The sequence below is a fragment of the Bos taurus genome, chromosome 28 (assembly GCF_002263795.3).
Source record: "Bos taurus isolate L1 Dominette 01449 registration number 42190680 breed Hereford chromosome 28, ARS-UCD2.0, whole genome shotgun sequence".
NCBI lineage: Eukaryota > Metazoa > Chordata > Mammalia > Artiodactyla > Bovidae > Bos > Bos taurus.
The window spans coordinates 24,095,581-24,120,965 of NC_037355.1; the positions used below are offsets into that span (position 1 = coordinate 24,095,581).

Consider the following 25,385-nt stretch of genomic DNA (forward strand, 5'->3'; position numbering starts at 1 on the left):
CTGGAATGTTAGGTCCATAAATCAAGGTATAATGGATGTAGTCAAGTAGGCGATGGCCAGAGTGAACATCAACATCTTAGGAATCAGGACAGGAATGGGTGAATTTAATTCAGATAACCATTATATCTACTACTGTGGGCAAGAACCCCTCAGAAGAAATGGAGTAGTCCTCATAGTTTACAAAAGAGTATGAAATGTAGTGCTTGAGCACAATCTCAAAAATGACAGAATGATCTCTGTTCATTTCCAAGGCAAACCATTCAGTATCACAGTAATCCAAGTCTATGCCCCAACCACTGATCTCAAAGAATTTAACCAGTTCTATAAAGACCTACAAGAACTAATACCAAAAAGGATGTCCTTTTCACCATAGGGGATTGGAATGCAAAAGTAGGAAGTCAAGAGATGCCTGGAGTAATAGGCAAGTTTGGCCTTGGCGTACAGAATGAAGCAGGGTAAAGTCTACCAGAGTTTTGTAAAGAGAACACATTGGCCATAGCAAACACCCTTTTCCAACAACACAACAGATGACTCTGCACATGGACGTCAGAAAATTGTCAACACTAAAATCAGATTGATTATATTTTTTACCACCAAAGACGGAGAAGCTCTATGCTGTTGCTGCTGCTGCTAAGTCACTTCAGTTGTGTCCGACTCTGTGTGACCACATAGACGGCAGCCCACCAGGCTCCCCTCTCCCTGGGATTCTCCAGGCAAGAACACTGAAGTGGGTTGCCATTTCCCTCTCCAATGCATGAAAGTGGAAAGTGAAATTGAAGTTGCTCAGTCGTGTCTGACTCTTCGCGACCACATGGACTGTAGCCCACCAGGCTCCTCCGTCCATGGGACTTTCCAGGCAAGAGTGCTGGAGTGGGGTGCCATTGCCTTCTCCAGAGAAGCTCCATACAGTCAGTAAAAACAAGACCTGGCTCAGATCATCAGCTTCTTAATAGAAGATTCAGGCTTAAATTGAAGAAAGTAGGGAAAACCACTAAACCATTCAGGTATGACCTAAATCAAGTCCTTATGATTATACAGTGGAGGTGATGAATAGATTCAAGGGATTAGCTCTGGTAGACAAGAGTGCCTGAAGAACTATGGACAGAGGTTCATAACATTGTATAGGAGGTAGTGTTCAAAACTATCCCAAAGTAAAAAAAAAAAAAAAAAAAAATGCAAGAAAGCAAAGTTGTTATCTGAGGTGGCCTTACAGATAGTTGAGGAAAGAAGAGAAGTGAAAGGCAAGGGAGAAGGGAAAGATATACCCTACTGAGGGCTTCCCTGGTAGTTCAGCAATAAAGAATTGGCCTGCAATGCAGGAGACACAGGAGACATGGGTTTGATCCCTGGGTCAGGAAGACCCCCTGGAAGAGGACATGGCAACCCTCTCCAGTATTCTTGCCTGGAGAATCCCACGGACAGAGGAGTCTGGCATGCTCCAGCTCACAGTGCTGCAAAGAGTCGTACATGACTGAAGTGATTGGGCATGCATGCACACCCAACTGAATACTGAGTTCCAGAGAATAGCTAGGAGAGATAAGAAGGTCTTCTTAAATGAACAATGAAAAGAAATAAAGGAAAACAATAGAATGGAAAAGACTAGAGATCTCTCCAAGAAAATCAGAGAAGCCAAGGGAACATTTAATACAAAGATGGACACAGTAAAAAACAGAAACAGCAAGGACCTAACCAAACAAAGCAAAAGACATTAATAAGAGATGGCAAGAATACACAGAAGAACTGTACAAAGAGATTTTAATGACCTGAATAACCACAATGGTGTGATCACTCACCTAGAACCAGATATCCTGGAGTGTGACTTCAAGTGGACCTTAGGAAGCATTACAATGAACAAAGCTAATGGAGATGATAAAATTCCAGCTGAGCTATTTCAAATCCTAAAAGATGATGCTGTTAAAGTGCTGCACTCAATATGTCAGCAAATTTGGAAAATTCAGCAGTAGCCACAGGACTGGAAAAGGTCAGTTTCCATTCCAATCCCAAAGAAGGGAAATGCTAAAGAATATTTAAACTACTGTACAACTGTTCTAGTTTCACATGCTAATAAAGTTATGGTCAAAATCCTACAAGCTAGCCTTCAGTAGTACATGAACCAAGAACTTCCAAATGTACAAATGACATTTTGAAGAGGCAGAGGAACCAAAGATCAGATTCCCAACATCTGTTAGATCATAAAAAAAGCAAGAGAATTCCAGAAAAACATCTACTTCTGCTTTATTGACTACACCAAAGCCTTTGACTGTATGGATCACAACAAACTGTGGAAAATTCTGAAAGAGATGGGAATACCAGACCACCTTACCTTCCTCCTAAGAAACCTGTATGCAGATCAAGAAGCAACAGTTAGAACTGGACATGGAACAATGGACTGGTTCAAAATTTGGAAAGGAGTACAACAAGGCTGTATATTGTCACGCTGCTTATTTAACTTATATGCAGAGTACATCATGCAAAATACTAGCTGGATGAATCACAAGCTGGAATCAAGATTGCTGGGAGAAATATCAACAACCTCAGATCAGATGATACCACTCTAATGGCAGAAAGTGAAGAACTGAAGAGCTTCCTGATGAAGGTGAAAGAGGAGCATGAAAAAGCTGGCTTAAAACTCAACATTGAAAAAAACTAAGATCATGGCTTCCAGTCCCATCACTTCATGGCAAATAGAAGGGGCAAAGTGGAAGCAATGACAGATTTTATTTTCTTGGACTCCAAAATCACTGTGGACAGTGACTGCAGCCATGAAAATAAAATACATTTGCTCCCTGGAAGGAAAGCTACGACAAACTTAGACAGTGTATTACAAAACAGAGACATCACTTTGCCAATAAAGGTCCATCTAGTCAAAGCTATGGTTTTTCCAGTAGTCGTGTACGTAAGTGAGAGTTGGACATAAAGAAGGCCGAGAACCAAAGAATTTTTGCTTTTGAACTGCGGCACTAGAGAATATTCTTGAGAGTCCCTTGGACTGCAAACCAGTCAATCCTAAAGGAAATCAATCCTGAATATTCATTGGAAGGACTGATGTTGAAGCTGAAACTCCAACACTTTGGCCACCTGATGCAGAGAGCCGATTCATTGGAAAAAGACCCTGATGCTGGGAAAGATTAAAGGCAAAAGGAGAAGGGGGCAGCAGAGGATGAGATGGCTAGGTAGAATCATCAATTCAATGGATATGAGTTTGAAAAAACTCTGGGAAATAGTGAAGGACAGAGGAGCCTGGCGTGTTGCAGTCCATGGGGTTGCATAAAGTTGGACACAACTTAGTGAGTGAACAACAGCTAAGGGATTCAACTGCCACTGTAGAGACCCACACTAGTGTGCAATAGGAGCATTACAGAATACAGCATGAGTTTGTGATCTATTTTCATTTGTCACATTAGTGCAATGCCTTCGTATCTCAAATGGTAGTACTGTAGAAAGTCTTCTCTAGTGCCAACTTGGGTAACACATTCATATTCTATAACCATATTCTTTCCTAATCTAACTTTTTTAAATTTTACTATCACTGTAATATAAAAAGCCATGTCAACAGCTATCTCTTTTCTTACTTATTAGATAAAATATTTTGAACTTTAACCCTTCTCTAATAGCTCACAGGAGCCTTCTTTGCTACTTTGTTTCCTTAAGTTAATTTTAATGGGTGAATAAGGCTTCCCTGGTAGCCTTATGGGTGAAGTAAAAAATTAGACTTTTAAGCCATGTTAATTAGCTAAAACCGTCAAACAGGATTATGAAAGAAATTAGAAGGGTAGGGGAAAATTGTAGAATTATAAAGCAAGTGATTTTTTAAAGTAAAAGGTATCATCCAGTCTTAAGGTGAAGGGTCCTTTCTACAAGTCATTAATAATTTCAACTGTTCTTTATTTCCTACAAAAGCAACCTTCACTATGTTAACAAAAGTACTGGGAAAGATTGAAGTGTTGAGAACCTAGAAAATACATATCCTTTGATCAACATTCAGTGCTCTCCCCAAACCAAATACTATCTTCGTTTTGGCCAATAAACATTTATTAAGCACATATTATGTCTAAAACAATATCCTAGCCATTTAAAAAAGAAATATAAGTAAGAAAGACACATAACTAGCTGTGATATAAAAGGCAGAATGGCTGCTTAAACTTATAAGTAAAAGGAAAGTTCTGAAGAGACTACAAATATTCATAAGGATTAAGAAGTGTTTCCAAAAAGAGCCTTTAAAGACAGACCATCTTCTGGCATGAGAGACAGAAGGGAAGTCAAGCCAGGTAAAGGGATCGTGTGCAAAGCAACAGAGATGGAAATTATTTCTGTTTGAGAGTAGCAGATAGTCAAGTTTGGCAGGCCGAAGGGTAAAAACAGGAATTTGGGCCAGAAATTAGGTCAGGAAGTTGGTTGTAGCTTGAGTATAGAAAGTGTTGAAAGTCAAGGAAAGAGTTAATATTCAATTCAATAGGCAATAGATATTTCACACAACATAGCCAAAGTGGAAGCCTTCTTCCCACAACCTGTTTTTCCTCCATCTCTATTTCTTACCTCAGGTCATCTGGGCTACCCTACTGTCTCTCATCCTCCTCTCCAAGGTCTTTATGCTAAGCTTCTAAGTCGCTTCAGTCATGTCTGACTCTGTGCGACCCCAGAGACGGCAGCCCACCAGGCTCCCCCATCCCTGGGATTCTACAGGCAAGAACACTGGAGTGGGTTGCCATTTCCTTCTCCAATGCATGAAAGTGAAAAGTGAAAGTGAAGTCACTCAGTCGTGTCTGACTCTTCACGACCCCATGGACTGCAGCCTTCCAGGCTCCTCCGCCCATGGGATTTTCCAGGCAAGAATACTTGAGTGGGGTTCCATCACCTTCTCCGAATTTATACCTTACTTTTGACTAAATTTTCACTCTCATCTTCCATTCATGGAGTTTGACAACAAACTACTTGTTACACCCAGAATGGGAATGGCATCCTTAACCTAGAACAACTCTCCCTTCACACAGCCACCTGTATGTACCTCTCATACCACTCATTATAGTGTTTTGTAGTTAACTGTTAACATACTGCCTCCCCAGCTTTACCAGGAACTCAACAAGGGAAAGGGCCATGCTTGACTCATCCTGAAAATCCAGAGTCAGGGTACTGTAAGTAATAAATAAAAGGTGGTTGACTTAATTTTAAAAAATGAGTGAAATTCTAGATGTTCAAAACCTTAAATCAAGAGCCACAATGCTGAGTGATATGTACTAGGTTACCAAGAAAGCTGATAGCTAAAGCAAAAGTAAATTTTAAGTTTTGTGATAGCACATGATAGTTTTTAAGTCAAAGGCAATCACTAATGCAGGATACTCTGTCATTTCCCATGTCTAGTATCATGAAAAAGCAAGATTTTGCAAACTGAATAAGCAAATCTCCATTTGTATAGTTTATTTGTGATCTGATTAGTTCAATGTGATCTAGAAACAAGTATATACTTATATTCAGTCTTTTCTGGTTAAAAAAAGAGAGAGAGAGAGAGAAAAGGCTACATAGCTTGTTTTTGAACTCTACATAAAAAGACCAGGCACAGAGAGAACAAGATGACGGAGGAGTAGATGGATGTGGAATACATCTCTCTCCACAGATACATTAGGAATACACCTTCAGACACAGAAGTGCATTCAGAATACCAGTTGAGAGTGCACAGGAGTACCTGACCAGCAGAAAAGAACATATAGACCCACGCAAAACTCAAGATCAAGCCCTGAGCCTTTGGAGTGGGAGCACTGAATCCAAGACCCTAGACTTCCAGAGAACTAACCCTAGGAGGTATCAAATACTGAGAATTCACACAAAGGAAACCACTGTAATACAAGACCCAGCATCACTCAACCACCAGTAGCACCCTGTGCAGGATGCCTCATCTAAACAAACAAACAAAACAAAAATACAAACCAAATCATCAGCAGACAGTATTACCACTTCACTCACCCTTGCCCATCAGAAGAAAAACAAACAAAAATTAAGCACAAATATCACCCTATTTAAGAAGCTTACACAAACCACTGAACCAAACTTAGAGGTCAGAAACCAAACAGAAAAAAGAATTCAACCCTGAAGACTGGGAAAAGGAGACCTCAAACACAATAAGTTAAAAAATATATAATGAAAAGGCAGAGAAATACTACACAAATGAAAGAACAAACTAGAAACACAGAAGTCCAAATAAATGAAGAGGAAATAGGCAAAATACCTGAAAAAGAATTCAGAATAATGATAGTAAAGATGATAAAAACCTTGAAAGCAAAATAGAGAAAAATGCAAGAATCAATTAACAAAGACCTAGAAGAATTAAAGAAGATACATGCAGAGACAAACAACACAGTTACTGAAATTAAAAATACTCTAGAAGGAATCAATAGCAGAATATCTGAAGCAGAAGAACAAATTAATAAGCTGGATGATAAAATGGTGGAAATAACTTCTGAAGAGCACAATAAAGTAAAACGAATGAAAAGAACTGAGGATCATCTCAGAGACCTCTGGGACAATATCAAACACACCAACTTACAAATAATAGGGGTCCCAGAAGATGAAGAGAAAAAGAAAGGGTATGAGAAAAATTTTGAAGAGATAAGTTGAAAATTTCCCCAACATGGAAGAGAAAATAGTCAACCAAGTCCAAGAGGCACAAAGAGACCCATATAGGATAAACCCAAGGAGAAACACACCAAGACACATACTAATCAAACTAACAAACACTAAACACAAAGAAATAATATTAAAAGCAGCAAGGGAGAAGCAACAAGTAACATACAAGGGAAACCCCATAAGCTTAACAGCTGATCTTTCAGCAGAAACTCTGCAGACCAGAAGGGAATGGCAGGATATATTTAAAGTACTGAAAGGGAATAATCTACAACCAAGATTACCGTACCTGGCAAGGATCTCATTCAAAATTGATGGAGAAATCAAAAGCTTTTCAGACAAGCAAAAGTTAAAAGAATTCAGTACCACCAAACCAGCTTTACAACAAATGTTTAAAGTGAAGGGAAGTGAAAGTGAAAGTCACTCAGTCATGTTCGACTCTTTGTGACCCCATGGACTGTGTAGTCCATGGAATTCTCTAGGCCAGAATACTGGAGTGGATTGCCTTTCCCTTCTCCAGGGGATCTTCCCAACCCAAGGATCAAACACATGTCTCCCACACTGCAGGCAGATTCTTTACCAGCTGAGCCACGAGGGAAGCCAAATGTTAAATGGACTTATATAGTCAAGAAATACAAGAGAACAAAAAAGATTTCCAAAATCAACCCCAAACAATTAAAAAATGGCAATAGGAACATACATATCAATAATTACTTTAAGTGTAAATGGATTAAATGCTTCAACCAAAAAATACAGACTGGCTGAATGGGTACAAAAAGAAGGCCCATATTATGCTGTCTACATGAAACCCACTTCAGACCTCAAGACACATATAGACTGAAAGAGGGAGGATGGAAAAATATATTCCATGCAAATGGGAAGCAAAAGAAAGCTGGAGTAGCAATCCTCATATCAGATAAAATAGACCTTAAAGATTACAAGAGATAAGGAAGGACACTACATAATGATCAAGGGATCAATCCAAGAGGAAGACATAACAATTGTAAATATCTATGCACCCAACATAGGAGCACCTCAATATATAAGACAAACACTGACAGACATAAAAGGAGAAATTGACAGTAATACAATAATAGCAGGAGAATTTAACACCCAACTCATACCAATGACAGATCATCAAAACAGAAAATGAATAAGGAAACACAAGTCTTAAATGATACATTATATGAGATCTCACTGATATCTTTAGGACATTCCATCCAAATGCAGAATAATACACCTTCTTGTCAAGTGCACATGGAACATTCTTCAGGACAGACCACATCTTGGGTCACAAATCAAACCTCAGTAAATTTAAGAAAACTGAAATCATATCAAGCATCTTCTCTGACCACAACACTATGAGACGAGGTATCAATTACAAGAAAAAAACTGTAAGAAACACAAACACATGGAGATTAAACAACACATTTCTAAATAACCAACAGGTTACTGAAGAAATCAAAAAGGAAATAAAAAAATTTCTAGAAACAAATGGCAATGAAAACATGACAACTCACAACCTATGGGATGCAGCAAAAGCAGTTCTCAGAGGTAAGTTTATAGCAATACATTCCTATCTCAAGAAACAAGAAAAACATCGAACAGACAGCCTAACTTTACATCTAAAACAAATGGAAAAAGAACAAAAAAAAAAAAATTAGGACAAGGAAAGAAATCATAAAGATCTGAGCAGAAATAAATGAAAAAGAAATGAAAGAAACAATAGTAAAGATTAATCAAACTAAAAGCTGGTTCTTTGAGAAGATAAACAAAATTGACAAACCTTTAGCCAGACTCATCAAGAAAAAAAGAGAGAAGAATCAAATCAACAAAATTAGAAATGAAAAAGAAGAGGTTACAACAGACAATGCAGAAATACAAAGGATTATAAAAGACTATTATGAACAATTATATGGCAATAAAATGGATAACCTGGAAGAAATGGACAGATTCTTAGATCAATCTTCCAAGACTGAACCAGGAAGAAACAGAAATTACAAGCGCTAAAATTGAAGCTGTGATCGAAAATCTCCCAAAAAACAAAAGCCCAGGACCAGATGACTTCACAGGAGAATTCTATCAAACATTTAGAGAAGAGCTAAAGCCTATCCTTCTGAAACTCTTTCAAAAAATTGCAGAGAAAGGAACACTTCCAAATTCATTCTATGAGGCCACCATCACTCTGATACCAAAACCAGACAAAGACAACACAAAAAAGAAAACTACAGGCCAAAATCACTGATGAACATAGATGCAAAAATCCTCAACAAAATTTTAGCAAACAGAATTCAGCAACACATCAAAAAGCTCATACACCATGATCAAGTTGGGTTTATTCCAGGAACGCAAGGATTCTTCAATATATGCAAATCAATCAATCTGATACACCATATTAACAAACTGAAAGATAAAAACCATATGATCATCTCAATAGATGCAGGAAAAGCCTTTGGCAAAATTCAGCACCAATTTATGATTAAAACTCTTCAAAAAATGGGCATAGAAGGAACCTATCTCAACATAGTAAAGGCCATATATGATAAGCCTACAACAGACATAATTTTCAACCGTGAGAAATGGAAAGCATTACCCCTAAGATCAGGAACAAAACAAGGGTGTCCACTTTTACCACTATTATTCAACATAGTTCTGGAAGTCCTAGATACAGTAATCAGAGAAGAAAAAGAAATAAAAGGAATCCAGATTGGAAAAGAAGCAGTAAAGCTCTCACTGTTTGCAGATACTGTACATAGAAAACCCTAAAGATAGTATCAGAAAATTACTAGAGCTAATCAGTGAATTTAGCAAAGTTGCAGGATACAAAATCAGTACACAGAAATCACTTGCATTTCTGTATAATAACAATGAAAAATCAGAAAGAGAAATGAAGGAACCAATCCCATTTACCATTGCAACAAAAAGAATTAAATATCTAGGAATAAATTTACATTGGAGAAGACTCTCGAGAGTCCCCTGGACTGCAAGGAGATCCAACCAGTCCATTCTAAAGGAGATCAGCCCTGGGTGTTCTTTGGAAGGAATGATGCTAAAGCTGAAACTCCAGTACTTTGGCCACCTCATGCAAAGAGTTGACTCATTGGAAAAGACTCTGATGCTGGGAGGGATTGGGGGCAGGAGGAGAAGGGGATGACAGAGGATGAGATGGCTGGATGGCATCACCAACTTGATGGACGTGAGTTTGAGTGAACTCCAGGAGATGGTGATGGACAGGGAGGCCTGGCATGCTGCGATTCATGGAGTCGCAAAGAGTCAGACATGACTGAGCGACTGAACTGAACTGAACTGAAGGAGACAAAAGAACTGTACACAGAAAATTATAATACATTGATGAAAGAATTCAAAGATGACATAAACAGATGGAGAGATATTCCATGTTCCTGGGTAGGAAGAATCAATATTGTGAAAATGACTATACTACCAAAGGCAATCTACAGATTCAATGTGATCCCTATCAAATTACCAATGGCATTTTTCAAGAACTAGAACAAAAAATTTCACAATACATATGGCAACACAAAAGACCCCGAATAGCCAAAGCAGACTTGAGAAAGAAGGACGGAGCTGGAGGAATCAACCTTCCTGACTTCAGATTACACTACAAAGCTATAGTGTGCTAGATCAAGATATACATCAAGACAGTATGGTACTGGCACAAAAAGAGAAATATAGATCAATGGAACAAGATAGAAAGCCCAGAAATAAACCCATGCACCTATGGGTACCTTATTTTTGACAAAGGAGGCAAGAATATACAATGGGGCAAAGATAGCCTCTTCAATAAATGGTGCTGGGAAAACTGGACAGCTGCATGTAAAAGAATGAAATTAGAACACTTCCTAACACCATACACAAAGATAAACTCAAAATGGATTAAAGATCTAAACGTGAGACCAGAAACTATAAAACCCTCAGAGGAAAACACAGGCAGAACACTCGATGATGTAAACCAAAGCAAGATCCTCTATGACCCACATCCTAGAGTAATGGAAATAAAAACACAAGTAAACAAGTGGGACCTGATTAAACTTAAAAGCTTTTGCACAGCAAAAGAAACTATAAGCAAGGTGAAAAGACAACCCTTGGAATGGGAGAAAATAATATCAAATGAAACAACTGACAAAGGATTAATTTCCAAAATATACAAGCAGCTCATACAACTCAATACCAGGAAAACAAACAACCCAATCAAAAAGCGGGGAAAAGACCTAAACAGACATTTCTCCAAAGGAGAAATACAGATGGCTAACAAACACATGAAAAGATGCTCAACATTACTCATTATTATAGAAATGCAAATCAAAACCACAATGAGATATCACCTCACACCGGTCAGAATGGCCATCATCAAAAACTTGACAAACAATAAATGCTGGAGAGGGTGTGGAGAAAACGGAACACTATTGCACTGTTGGTGAGAACATAAATTGATACAACCAGTATGGAAGACGGTATGGAGATTCCTTTAAAAACTAGGAATAAAACCACCATATGACCTAGCAGTCCCACTTCTAGGCATATACCCTGAGGAAACCAGGGTTGAAAAAGACACATGTATCCCATTGTTCACTGCAGCACTATTTACAATAGTTAGAACATGGAAGCAACCTAGATGTCCATTGACAGATGAATGGATAAAGAAGTTGTGGTACATATACACAATGGAATATTACTCAGCCATAAAAAGGAATGCATTTGAATCAGTTCTGATGAGGTAGATGAACCTAGAACCTATTATACAGAGTAAAGTGAGTCAGAAAGAGAAAGATAAGTATCGTATTCTAATGCACATATACGGAATCTAGAAAAATGATTCTGAAGAATTTATTTACAGGGCAGCAATGGAGAAAGAGAAATAGAGAATAGACTGATGGACGTGGGGAGAGGGGAGGAGAGGGTGAGATCTATGGAAAGAGTAACATGGAAACTTACATTACCATGTGTAAAATAGATAGCCAACAGGAATTTGCTGTATGGCTCAGGAAACTCAAACAGGGCACTGTATCAAACTAGAGGGGTGAGATGGGGAGGGAGATGGGAGGGAGGTTCAAAAGGGAGGGGATATATGTATACCTATGGCTGATTCCGGAGAAGGCAATGGCAACCCACTCCAGTACTCTTGCCTGGAAAATCCCATGGACAGAGGAGCTTGGAAGGCTGCAGTCCATGGGGTCGCTAAGAGTCGGATTCGACTGAGTGACTTCACTTTCACTTTTCACTTTCATGCATTGGAGAAAGACATGGCAACCCACTCCAGTGTTCTTGCCTGGAGAATCCCAGGGACGGGGGAACCTGGTGGGTTGCCGTCTATGGGGTCGCACAGAGTCGGACACGACTGAAGCGACTTAGCAGCAGCAAGCAGCAGCATGACTGATTCACGTTGTGGTTTGATGGAAAACAATAAAGTTTTATAAAGCAATTATCCTTCAACAAAAAAATAAATTAAAAAAAAAAGAAATATGAGTGGTAAAATGAACAAAAAAAAACTCATAAAAACAAAAAACAGCAGGCACACAATTTTTATTACTGAATTTCATTTCAAATAAAGGATAAAAAATCATATTATTAGGGCTGCCACAATAAAGTACAACAGAGTGAGTAGCTTAAAAAAGAGAAATTTCTCACAGTTATGGAGTCTAACAGTTCAAGGTCAAAGTGTCAATAGGGCTGATTTCTTAAACCTCCCTCATTGGCTTACAGGTGGTTACTTCTCACTGTGACATGTTCTTTTCTCTGTCCACACATCCCCAGTGTCTCTCTCTGTGTTTTCTAATCTTCTAAAATTGGATTAGGTCATATTGGATTAGGACCCACCATCAAGATCCAATTTTAAACTCAACGCCTCTCTAAAGACCCTACTTCAAAATACAGTCACATTCCAAAGTTCTGAGGGCTTGGGCTTAACATATGAATTTAGGAGGAACACAGTGTAGTCTTCAACAGCCCTCACTTACAAATGATACAGAAAATATAAAACAAACATCATCTTTTAAAATATACTTTAGAATTTTGTTTGTTTGTTAGATTAACAATCACAACTAACTAGAGCTTGTAAGTAATCTTGGAGCTATTAAGGAATGATAACAAAGCACATGTAGATCCCACTCCAATTCCACTAGCTCTCTAGACCAAACAGATGGCATAACAGAGCAGATATTTACATGACGAACATATAAATAGCTGTAGCTAAATGTCCTAATCCAGAAAGCACATTTATTCCCAGAAAAAAAAAAAAAAAATATATATATATATAACTTAAACACATCTAGGAAAAGATCACACACTGAGAGTAATATCAAATATTAGTTTCTTTCCATTTTTACTTACCTCCTTAAAACTCAAAATCAAACAAACAAAAAACAAAGCAAGTTTGGACTCTACCATTAATTTATTCAACAAATATTTATGGTGCACCTGCATGACAGTAAGCTTCATTCTACTGAGGGGAGAGAGAATAAACAAACACAAAAATAATTGTATAGCATAGTAGTGGTTATTGACATGTGCTGTGAAGAAAGTAAACAAGGGTATGGAAACAGATGAGAGATGGGAAATACAGATTTGGTATCAGAGAAGGCCGATATGATTAGAGAATAAGGACACCAAGGAAGTAGAGAAGACTTTTGAATATCTGGGGGAAAATATTTCAAACAGAAAGTGAAAGGTCTGCCAAATCAATTTTTGTTGGTATGTTCCAGGAGCAGCAGGAAGGCTAGTGTACCTCCCACAGAATGAGAGGAGAATATAAAAGATGAGGTCAGGCTGGCAGGCTACTTTGAGAGAATAGACAAGATTGGGCAGGGATCTGGGAGAGGAGTGAAAAGTACATAGGAGGTTGTTGCAGTAGCCCCAGTGGAGACCACCTTGGCTTGTTCCAGGGAGCAGTGGTGGAGTTGTTGAGAAGTGGCAGAATTCTGGTAAATCTGAAGTGAGTCAACAGGGTTTGCTTATAGATTGTATATGGATTATGAAAGAAACAGGAGGTCAAAATAACTCTATGGCGCATAACCTGAGCAACCAGGTATAGAGATAATACAACTTTAAAAGAAATGAGTAGGGAAGAGGAATCAAGAGTTGAGCTCAGACATTTTAGGTTTGCCTATTAGAGTTGCTAAGCTGGAGACTAGTATACAATTCCAGAGTTGAGAGAAGTTATGGACCAGAGATTTGTTTATTATGACTTACATTTTCATTTTAACTACTCATGTATCAATGGTTTTGCTAGTCTTAATAAAAATTTCAAAGATATTTGAGAACACTGTTTGTTTTCCAAAGTCATGAAACAATGAGATCTCTGAAAACAAAGGACAGCTAGAGAAGTTATAGGACTTAGCTTTGGGCACTCCCAACATTGAGACGTAGTTATCCCACAGGATACCCAACCATGAACTCTATTAATCCTAGGATATATGGCTTTTGTGATTTTAAATGTAACTGTTTGGAAAAGAACTTTTTTTATACAGAGCAATGATTCAGAGACAAATGCAGCCTTCAATAAAAAATGTAAAGTTAATGTTAATTATAGTCTCCTTCTCTTCAAATGTTTTCAAAAATGAGGAGAAAAATTATCAAGATGCTGAATTAAGAAAACCAAGGAGAAATTAAATTCATGCTCCTATGTACACCTAAATCAAGCATTAATCATTCTGGTGAATCAATAACCAATAGTTTTAGCCAAACTGATTTAAAGAAATGCTGAGCAAGAAAAAGCAAAAGGATAATTGTTTCCATCAGTAACCACTGACTGCTTGAAAGAAACAAAATAAGAAGCAAAAAGTCCAATTAGCCCAAAGCTGGCCCTAAAATCGAAAATGGGTTGATCTCATAAGCTGTAGTTCAAGCATATCCACAGGGCCCCTTGGTCAATCCAGTCCATCATTCCACTTCCAGCAGTGATTGATGTGGGATATGGTTATGACCCCTAATTCTCTGTTCCAGCTTTTTAAAATAATCATTTATAACCTTTTAACCATAATATTGAATAAACTATGCCAGTATGCTTTGCTAACACAAAATCATGGTTTTATATGAATTTAGGTGCTACTATCTGTCACCAAATTATCCATTTACTCTAGGCCATCAAATTTACTCCTGTTCTATTCTAACATAAAACTCTTTTTTATTAAAGATGTCCAGGGAAAAATATACAAAAATCACCTGCTTCAAACATGAATAAGAAATAACAAACAAAAAGCCAGAATGACCTAATGAGATAGTGATTAGATTTGTAGGACTCCACAGTCAAGATTTTATAACAAAATAATATGGTTTGAATATAACCCATCAGCGATGTAAATGATGATGTTCAGTTTAAAATTGATTAGGTCGTGTCCATCTTATTTCTCATGATTGTCTCTAAATTGAGAAAGCCATTTTTGCCTTATTTTTTTAAGTTAAATATTTAGTCACCAATCTTGAACCCTTTTGGCCAATGCTTGATTTATATATCTTAAAGTTCCTTCTTCAAAGCATTGGGATATTTCCATAGTCCTTTAATTTTAAAACACCATCAATTATAATATATACCATCAATTTAACCACTTCTTTTCAGAATGCAAGTGTAGATAATATTTTGTCAGTAATGAACCTGTCAAATCCAAGGCTGAGCCATGAGTCATATTATACAAGGAAAGGAGAGAGCAGAGGAAAAAAAATACTGTCTTTGAGTTTCAAAGCTCACTTTCTTGCAGTCCTAAGCAAGAACAATTGTGAAAGCCATTAGAGAAACAGAAAACTATTTTCTAAATTTATTACCTCCCATTAGCAGAAGCTGGATTTGATAGACTAGAAAAACATAGAGTCATATGAAAACGATCTGGTGAGACAGGAAAAAGAAGTAGGGACACTCTCCTTAACTAGCCCCAAGAGACTATGGAAAGAAGGAGCTCAGAGGTAAGAAACACAAGCAAAATACCCTTCCTTATTCCCCCTCTCTGAACTCACCCATACTGGGTTGGGGTCGGGGTAGGAGGCGGGGGGAGCGCTCTTTTAGCATGATTGTGGCAAACACTGAAAGCAGAGGGATTTGGCTCCATTCAGTGGCAACCCACTCCAGCCTGGAAAATCCCATGGATGGAGGGGCCTGGTGGGCTGCAGTCCATGGGGTCGATAGGAGTCGGACACAAATGAGCGACTTCACTTTCACTTTTCACTTTCATGCATTGGAGAAGGAAATGGCAACCCACTCCAGTGTTCTTGCCTGGAGAATCCCAGGGATGGGGGAGCCTGGTGGGCTGCCGTCTATGGGGTCGCACAGAGTCGGACACGACTGAAGCGACTTAGCAGCAGCAGCAGCTTTGGGACTCTGGAAGAAAACTGCCTCAAAAGCTGCTGTGAACAAACCCTGGGGTAGCCATAGTGTAATCTTGGCATCACTGTGTAAATAGATAAAAGGAAGGCCAGTTTAGCTTTCCTAAGCCACTCTTGATTCCCATGAAGTATGGATAAGACCCAGACCATCCTAGATACCCTGAAAGACAATCAAAGTATGACTGAATTGAAGATTGGTGGGCTTTCCCTGAGCCCACGATGGTGAGAACCAAGGTAATCCTACAGCAAAGACTGAGAGGTAGAGAGATAATGCCAGACACTTGATGGAGGATGTAGGTGGGACTTGGCATGAAGTACCATCAGGGCCAAGGTGAGGTTAAGGCATCTGTGGAGAACCATGGACCTTAAGCAGGCTGAAAAGAGCACTCTACAAACTTTATCAGCTATAGACCGTATCAGAAAATGCACAGTGGTGCCCAGAGGACTCATGCATGGTAGTGGTCACCCCTCAAAGGTCACCATTCAGGAGAGCATTCCAGACCAACCATCCAGCAGTAATAGACACTAAGTGTCCAAAGGTTACCACGGGGATCCAAAGGCCCCATCTCCCATCTCCATGAGCTCACATAAACAACACTCTTCACTCCAACCACACATTTCTGATCCAAAGAACCTGAGTAGTTACCAGAAAGGAGGATTTATATTGCTGAATCATACCAGTTTGCCAATCTTATTGGCCCAGTCCAATTTAGACTGAGAGATTTATCCCAATCTCCAGGGAATGGGAGCTTATGAGGAATATCAAATCACTTATGGAAGACAGAAGAGCTTAAGTGTACTGTGGATAAATCTGTGATCCCTACAAGTATCAAAAAGGAAAACTACATTAAAATGTTCATATCCATTCTATGATGCATTCTAATTTCAGAAATGTTAAAAATATGAGAGGGAGAACGCAGAAAAATGTGTCTAAACTGAAGAACTGCAGTATCTTGCAAGTCAGGGTTGAGAATGCAAATTGTTTCCTAAAAGAAAAAAACTCATGAAAATCACAACCACATTTGTTAAGCCTTAATTTACAGAGCATTCAGTACTGTGAATATATACATATATATATATATGTACAGTTGACCCTTAAACAACACGGGTTTGAACTACAAGTGTCCACTCAAATGTGGATTTATTTCAGTAGTAAATACTACATCTGAGGCTGCCTGAATCCACAGCTGCGGAACCATGAATACCTAGGAATCTCGGATGCAGAGAGCCAGCTGTAAGTTATATGCAGATTTTCAATTGCACAGAAGGTATGTACTCCTAACCCCTGCATTGTCCAAAGGTCACCTGCATATACGAACTCAGCTATAACAAAGTTAAGCAACTTTCCCAGAGATTATATATACATGTGTGTGTGTGTGTGTATATATATGTGTGTGTGTATATATATGTGTGTGTGTATATATATATATGCCGAGACAAACTTTAGGATGGTTCCAAACATCCTAAAGAAGAAGCACCAGCTCTTGAAAATGTCATTTCTCAGGCCGTGCTTCCTAGTGTCCAAAAGCCAGTTTCTGGGTAGGACATTATCACTTGGCATGAGACTAACCACAGGCTTGGAGAGAGAAGGAAGTGAGGGTGGCTAAGTCTAAGTCAAAATGTGGGAAAGGTAAATCTTCTTAAGAAGAAATGCACTGGTCACACAAGACAATCACTAAGAAATCCCCTTCAAAGACTCAACTGCAGAGCGATGAATGAGTATCAGTTAGGACTCTCCTGGTGACTTCACCACGTACACACCAGCAGGTAACTAAAGATACAGGGCAGTGGTTTTCAACTCTGGCTACACAGGTTGCTATTTAAATTTGAAATTTACAATCTCCTACACTAGCTTCTCAAACTTTAAAGTGATACAAATAACATGGGACCTTATTATACCATATATATATATATATTAGTAGAACAAAGAATATATTTCTAGTTGGTGATTTAATACACCTTTTCTTTTCATGGTCTATAGTTTTTCTTTTTATATTTTTTAACACCAAAAACATCTTGTATGGGGCATAGCTGATTAACAATGTTGTGGTAGTTTCAGGTGAACAGCAAAGAGACTCAGCCATACATGTATCCATTCTCCCCCAAACCCACTTCCCATCCAGGCTGGCACATAACATTGAGCAGAATTCCAAGTGTTATACAACAGGTCTTTATTGGTTATCCATTTTAAATACAGTAGTGTGTACATATTTGATTCAGTGGATCTAGGACAGGGTTCTGCATTTTTTAAGAGTTTCTAAATGAGCCTGTTACTGGCAGTCCATGGACAACACTCTGGCAGCAGCAAAAATTTCTGGGTAGAACATTATCACTTGGCATGAGACTAACCACAAAGCCTGAGAGGCTTCCAAAAATACTGTTAATGGGATCCTACTCCAGATATTCTGATTTGATTGGCTTAGCTGTAGGCTGGGGCTATCAGGATGTTTATAAGTTCCTCAAGCGATGCCCTTTTGCAGCTAAGGTTGAGAAAAACTGGTTACAGGTAATTGCAAAGGTAAACTTCGTGTGATGTAATACCACACTGTAATTTCAGACTTGTGTATTATGAATCTCTTCCCTCATTTGCAGTTCCTCCACCTAACGCTGGCAAACAAAACATGCCTTGGGTACTCAGAATCCTAGCGTCCACCATAATCTAATCCATACATAGATCTATATCACCATAATCTAATACCAAAACACTATAATCTAATCCATGCATAGATCCATAACATAGTGCCTTGCTGGATAAAGGATAGCTGCAGAACATGGATCCCACCTCTCAGCTGCAGTGATTTTCCTAGAGCTGCTACTAATAGCCCCACTGGGATCTAGGAGAACTAAGCATATCATAAACAGAGCTGATAAAGGAGGTTTCCCCCAGGAATTCCTTACAAATTTATTCAAGACGGACACTATCCTACCCTATTAGAAAGACAAAGAAAGGGCACCATTCTGGGGCAAGCTTTGCTCCAGGAAGCAGAACCATGCTCACCACTGGCTGATATAATTGCTAGGCTGGCAATTTTCACACTGTAATCACCTGGGAGCTTTAAAAATTACTACCTAGTCCTACTCCCAAAGATTCTGATTTAATTAGTTTCCTGTGTGGCCTGAGCGCTAGGAGGTTTATAAGCTCCCCCAGGTGAATTTAATGTGCAGTCAGGGTTAAAAACCACTGGGCTAACAGGAGCTCAACACTAAGAGAAATTTTCTGAACTGCCTAGTTAGTACTCTTCCCCCAGTGAGGCTTTTGTGTCTCTCACAGGGCTTAGCCACCAACCACTCCATCATAATTTATCTCACAAGGGCTCTCAACTGTGTGTGAGACATTGCACATTTCTTTTCCTTCCTTAACCAGTGTGAGTGCAGAGTATCTCCATGAGGAAATGATCAGTCTAGAGCAGGGGTCTGCAAATTAAGTACCAAGAGCCAAATCTTGCCACTTACCTTTTTCTGCAAATAATGTTTTATTGGAACACAGTCACATCCACTTGTTTATATATTGTCTATGGCTGCTTTCAAACTAAAACAGAAGAGTAGTTATAACAGAGAATCTATGGCTGTTATTGGGCTGCACGCCACAGGCCAGCAAGCCTTGTAGTTACCCATCCTCCAGACTGAATAAAAAGTCAGTAGACAGGGACAAAGACATCAATGGTTTATTGGTCAGAAAGATCTTACACAAAAATTCCTGGAGAAACACCCCACCTTTACAGCATACAGTGGGCAGGACATGGCAGCAGTCTTCGCTACTAGGGGGAGAAGGAGGCCACTGTTTATGTGGGGAACTGATGTCAGGTGCGATTCTCAGTTAACAAGGACTAATTAAGCCCTATAATTAAGAGGATTGGATCTAATATGAGTGAATCAGGGACTGGTCAAGAAGGAGGGTCTACAGAAAGCAGAGAACACCCATCCTGAATGGCCTAACCACACAGCTATCAAAGCTGAAACTACTATCTGGACCTGGGCACAGAAGAAGTTTACCAACCACTGGTCTAGCAATATGGAGGTGTCAAGCTGCAGCAATATCTTCTGGGACAAGCTGAGTGTTCTAAAACAGACCAGGGGATTCTATGAAGGGCAGAATCACACCATAAGCAGTGAAAACGTCCACATCTTGGAGTATATGGACATCTAGGGTATATGGACAGCTGAATCACAATTGCTCCCATCAATCTAGCCGTTTCTACTAAGGCAAGTGGACCTGGACTTATCAGTCTATACCACCTGGTTGCCTACACAACCAGTTTATAAGAAAAAGATCTTATTTCACAGCTAAACTGGAAGTGGATATCTGTGAGATCAATCAGAATTTGTGGAGAAAAAGATTGAAAGAAAAAGTATTAACAGAAGTGAAGTGGATCAGAGGTAATCAGAGAACCCAGAACAACAAGGCAACAACATTGGTGCATTTTTTAAATATCAGAGTCTGATAGAATAAAAGGTCTAAGAAGCAAGCTGAGAGGAAGCGAAGTATGTTCAGAGACAGATATCTGTCCACAGCTAAGGTCAAAGCTAAAAAGTTCTGGTGGGGGGGTTTCCCTTGCATGTTTACCATGCACATTCCCATGGACTTGTGCTATTTTAATCAGCTACTATTTTTTCTTATCCTTATTTTAAGAAGTGGCTTCTTTTTTCTCAACTATTTTGTTTCTCAAGGAATATTGTAGCCTAACAACTTTCCCATAGGAGCAGTTTTCCAGCAGTAAGAGAATGCAGAAATTGAAGAATTCACTTTATAAGAAACAACTCAACTATACTGATCATCTTAAAATTTAAAACATTAAAGAGGCAGAATTAAGTTTATTTCTTCATCCCATCATACAAATAACATCTTTATACTTACTACGCTTTGCATGTAAGTACTTAAAAGATATTTAATTTACTAACTTTCAAGGTTACTTGTTAAGATTATAGTCAAAACTCCAATATTTGCTTTTAAAGTAATCTACAAGAACACTATATGTGCTCAGCCCTGTCTTTGAGATTTTCTTGGAACCTTCAAGATTAATTTTGACATGAATTCTATTGATAGGATAATCAGCAAGGATGCAAAAAAAAAAAAAAAAAGAAGCTTGGAGATAAAATCAAAGAAATATAAGTAAAAGGCATCATGCTCATTCAAAATGGCCCCTAAAATGACAGAAAACAACCACAGACAAATGAAAAATTTTCTGAAAGAAACAAAGGAAATTATATTCTAGGATGCTAAGAAGCCAAAGGAGGTCCTCTCCCTGCTACCTGGAAGTCAATCAAATCTCTCTGTAGAACAATGGAAATAAACCCTTTGGGCATCAACATCTAGACTGGGGTATATCAGAGAAGTCCTCCATAGAAGTCAAAGAGGAAAGAAAAACATGGTGCTTAGAAAAAGAATTAGTGTCTAGTTTGTCATCTAGACACTTAAGACAAGGAGAAGAGAGAAATTAGGGGAAAAGCTGAAAGGGGCTGTTCTCATAGGAATTTCATGTGATTCTAGGTACACATAATTCATTGGGGCATATGTGACAGAGTGAAGCACAGTTTGGAAGAAAGGTATTTTCTCCTCTTCTGAAAAAGCCCAGTGTCATTCTGCTACTTTGAAAATTTAGAGGTAGTGAGACCTTGGCATGTCCATTTCCAGTCTTAAAAATGGGCATCCTTTGGCAGTTACCTTCTACACATCAACTAGAGGAAACCAGGCAAAGTGGAAAAACATGGCAGATAGACTAGTTTGGGAGAACTGATGAGTCAAACATCAGAGACTTCAAAAACTGGAGATGAAGGGAAGAGCAGAAGAGAAGCTTTACAGGAAAATCTCCTATAATAAGTAAGTGAAGGCCGTTACAAGAACCCTTGATTACTGCCACTAATGGAACTTCTTCTGAAGTTTCAGCCACTGATGAAGAGGTAGGAGGCCAGGGAATCAGCTGACAAAGGAAGACAAGCATCAGGGCTATACGGTAGATGCTCAAGGAAACCGGAAACTGTGAGGCCCCACAGAGGCTAGAGTATTATTTTGAGACTAGTTTGTGGTTTGGAAATTGGACGGATCCATTAAAACCATGGGAGCTAGGAAACCTTATTGTCCCTCAACAGCATGAGTTTGTGGATCCAAACTTGAAAATTGCTCCAACAGAACTCTCCTCCATATCTCTACTTCTTTCTGTGTGTTGCTCGGCTTTGCACACTATATAACTGTTTAATGCTGGGTAACTGCTTAACTATACCCAAAGTCAATTCCCAAAAGAGAGGATGGCAATAGGACCAATTTACCATCATACCCCAGAGGCAGAGCTCTCATGCCAGACTGCCTCACCGGCTTCTTGCCAACCTATAATTGTCAATAAGTCAGTTGCCCACCCTGATAAGGTCAGATGTGATCAGAGTAGAAAGGTGACTAATCAGATGGAGACTTAATGAAAAAAGAACCCCTGAAAAGGTAGCAATGGAAAAATAATGGTTTTCAGGGCTGTTCACAAATATTCCCATCCTCCTGGGCACAGAACAAGATCACACATCTAGCATCCCCACTGACCACATGACTTGCTTTGACAAAAGCAATGTGAGTGGAACTGACATATGTCACATCCAGGTGGACAATTTAGGAGCCCTTGCATGATTCATAGTGTTCCCTTTCCCTGTTGTAACCATAGTGGAAATAAATATGAGATGGAATATACATTAGCCTGGGTCCCTGAGTGCCTGAATTAAAGCAGAGACCTCCCAGCCAACTCACTTTAAACATGTAGCTTGAGCAGGAAATGAACCTTTGTTAAGCCAAAATCACTGCAGATGGTGATTGTAGCCATGAAATTAAAAGACGCTTACTCCTTGGAAGGAAAGTTATGACCAACTTAGACAGCATATTAAAAAGCAGAGACATTATTTTTCCAGTAGTCATGTATAGATGTGAGAGTTGGACTATAAAGAAAGCTGAGCGCTGAAGAATTGATGCTTTTGAACTGTGGTGTTGGAGAAGACTCTTGAGAGTCCCTTGGACTACAAGGAGATCCAACCAGTCCATCCTAAAGGAGATCAGTCCTGGGTGTTCATTGGAAGGACTGATGTTGAAGCCGAAACTCCAATACTTTGGCCACCTGATGCAAAGAGCTGACTCATTTGAAAAGACCCTAATGCTGGGAAAGATTGAGGGCAGGAGAAGAAGGGGACGACAGAGAATGAGATGGTTGGATGGCATCACCGACTCAATGGACATGGGTTTTGGTAGACTCCGGGAGTTGGTGATGGACAGGGAGTCCTGGCATGCTGCAGTTCATGGGGTCACAAAGAGTTGGACACGACTGAGCGACTGAACTGAACTGAAGCCTTAAGAGATTTGGAGGTTGCTTTATCATAGCATAGCCTAGCTTATGCTGACTGATAAAAAATTGAGCAGATATTCTTAAACTTGACCCAATGCATATTATAGAGTATATAAAAGCCATCCCTAAGGGACTCCCAGAAATAGATGTGAAACACTATCGAAGTGGAAACCACGAAAAGGCTAAGAGGTCCTACAAGAGTTAGAAGTGAGAGACAGTGATAATGTTTATTACCATTGATCTAACTCTATATTTACCACTTGAAAACATGAAATATATTTATGTCAGAAAATATACTTGAACCTTTGCCTCCGCAAAAGATCTTCTGTCTTCATTGGAGATAACATTATGAGGAGCTTGTTATTGTTCTTAAGAGATTTTAAATTAATTGTTCTAGCTCACATTCTACATGAATCTGACACATAGAAAATTATATTCTGTGGCAAATAAGATTATAGATGGGTCCATTATGTAACAACTATAGCATGCTTTAGCAGTTTATATCTCCTTCAGAGAGTATACAACATAGAGATGTAAATTCTTTTAATCACAATTCTGCATAAATAGACTTTCTGCACTGCATTGCCAAACTTGGATCTTGAAAGTGATAAAGTACAGATGCCTACAGTTGCAATCATAAAAATGTAATTGCTGAGAAAAAAAATTATTTCTGATCCATTGGAGGAATTTATTACAGAAGGATGCAACTGTGTAAGTTATCACACATAGAAATGAAAGTGAATGACTGAAATATATCCCAGCCTGAACACCCCTGCAAAATGACCTAGTGATTTACCTGTGCCCAAAAGAAAAAAAATAGATTAAAGATAAATCAAGTTTGGTCGGAAAGACTGGTAACTATAAAAAGAGCAGAATAAAGATTTATGAATCAATGAATTTGGAAGTCAGAGTGACATAATAATATCTATGACCAATTACTCCAAAAATTAAAATGTAATTTTGACTTTGAGTTATATACAGAGATGGTAAGTAATTTCTGTGGAACCTTGAAAACAAAGGAATATAACATGAAGATAAATAATGACAAAAGGTGAGACTTTTTTAATGGGATTAGTAAATGATAACTTTATCTGGTGGCATTATGAACTTAAAGATCATTAACTTCTTTTGGAATGTTTTCCACTATAATCCGAGACTATATTACATGCTTAAAATACACAATGCAACAATTTCAAATTAAACACTCTGAAAAAAAAGAATGTGATGATATATTTAGTATGATGTTATTCTAGTAAAAAATATTTAATTTAATGGAATTTTTTATTGTATTGATAGGTAATACATGATCAAAGTGACGAGAAGGTTGTTCATCAAATCCAAATTAATGACTCTGACTTTGAAATGTACTGGTTTTTTGTAAGGAGAATCCCATTATAATGAAAATCAAGAGCTTGGGCAAATAATTTTATTGTACAAAAATTCTCTTTTTAACATGAGACCATTCTGTGGGTGGCAAAGACAGGGGCTTCAGTGAAGTTTCAGAGTCATCTAATATCAATTTCATACCAGATATTAGTATCTTATAGACTGCCAAAGTTCATGATTAAGCTATCATCAGTGAGGCACATGTTTTAAATCATCTTTCCAGTAGGAGATATGCTAAGTAAAAATATGTACAAAGCTTATTCTTAGAGCTACTCTCCTCCCTACCATCCACCTCACAAAGAAGATAAGCAGAAAATGTTTAAATCAGAGGTAAGGTCAGTGTCATTTCTCACTTAAGAAACGCTAGAGTACTTCAAGGCCTTAGAAAAAGGGACAATTTGTCTTAGGGGATATGATGGAAAGTAAGTCTAAAGAGGAGTTTTCTCACAAATTTGGGGTTAAAAACAAAAAATTTAAATCTATACTATAGTGTAAGTTTCTCCAAGCTCTACTCTAAGACAAGCCAATAAATAAAACCTGGGCTTACATAATAAAGTCAGAGAATCATTATGCATATTATCAAGGAATTATTCACTTTATGGAAAGATTTTTATTATAGAATAACTTAAATATCTGCTTTTCTCATACATTTTGGTATTTAAAAATAATTTCCTATTTGACAGATGAGCCACCATGTGCTCTGAGGCAAGTCACTGAAATTCTTTAGGGTGTTTCTAGCTG

At 38.4% G+C, this 25,385-nt stretch overlaps 1 protein-coding gene across 3 annotated transcripts in view; it reads right to left on the reverse strand.

Moving 5' to 3' along the window:
• The window catches only part of CTNNA3 (catenin alpha 3), a 1,905,103-nt gene that overhangs the window by 1,820,891 nt on the left and 58,827 nt on the right, over nucleotides 1-25,385 (reverse strand).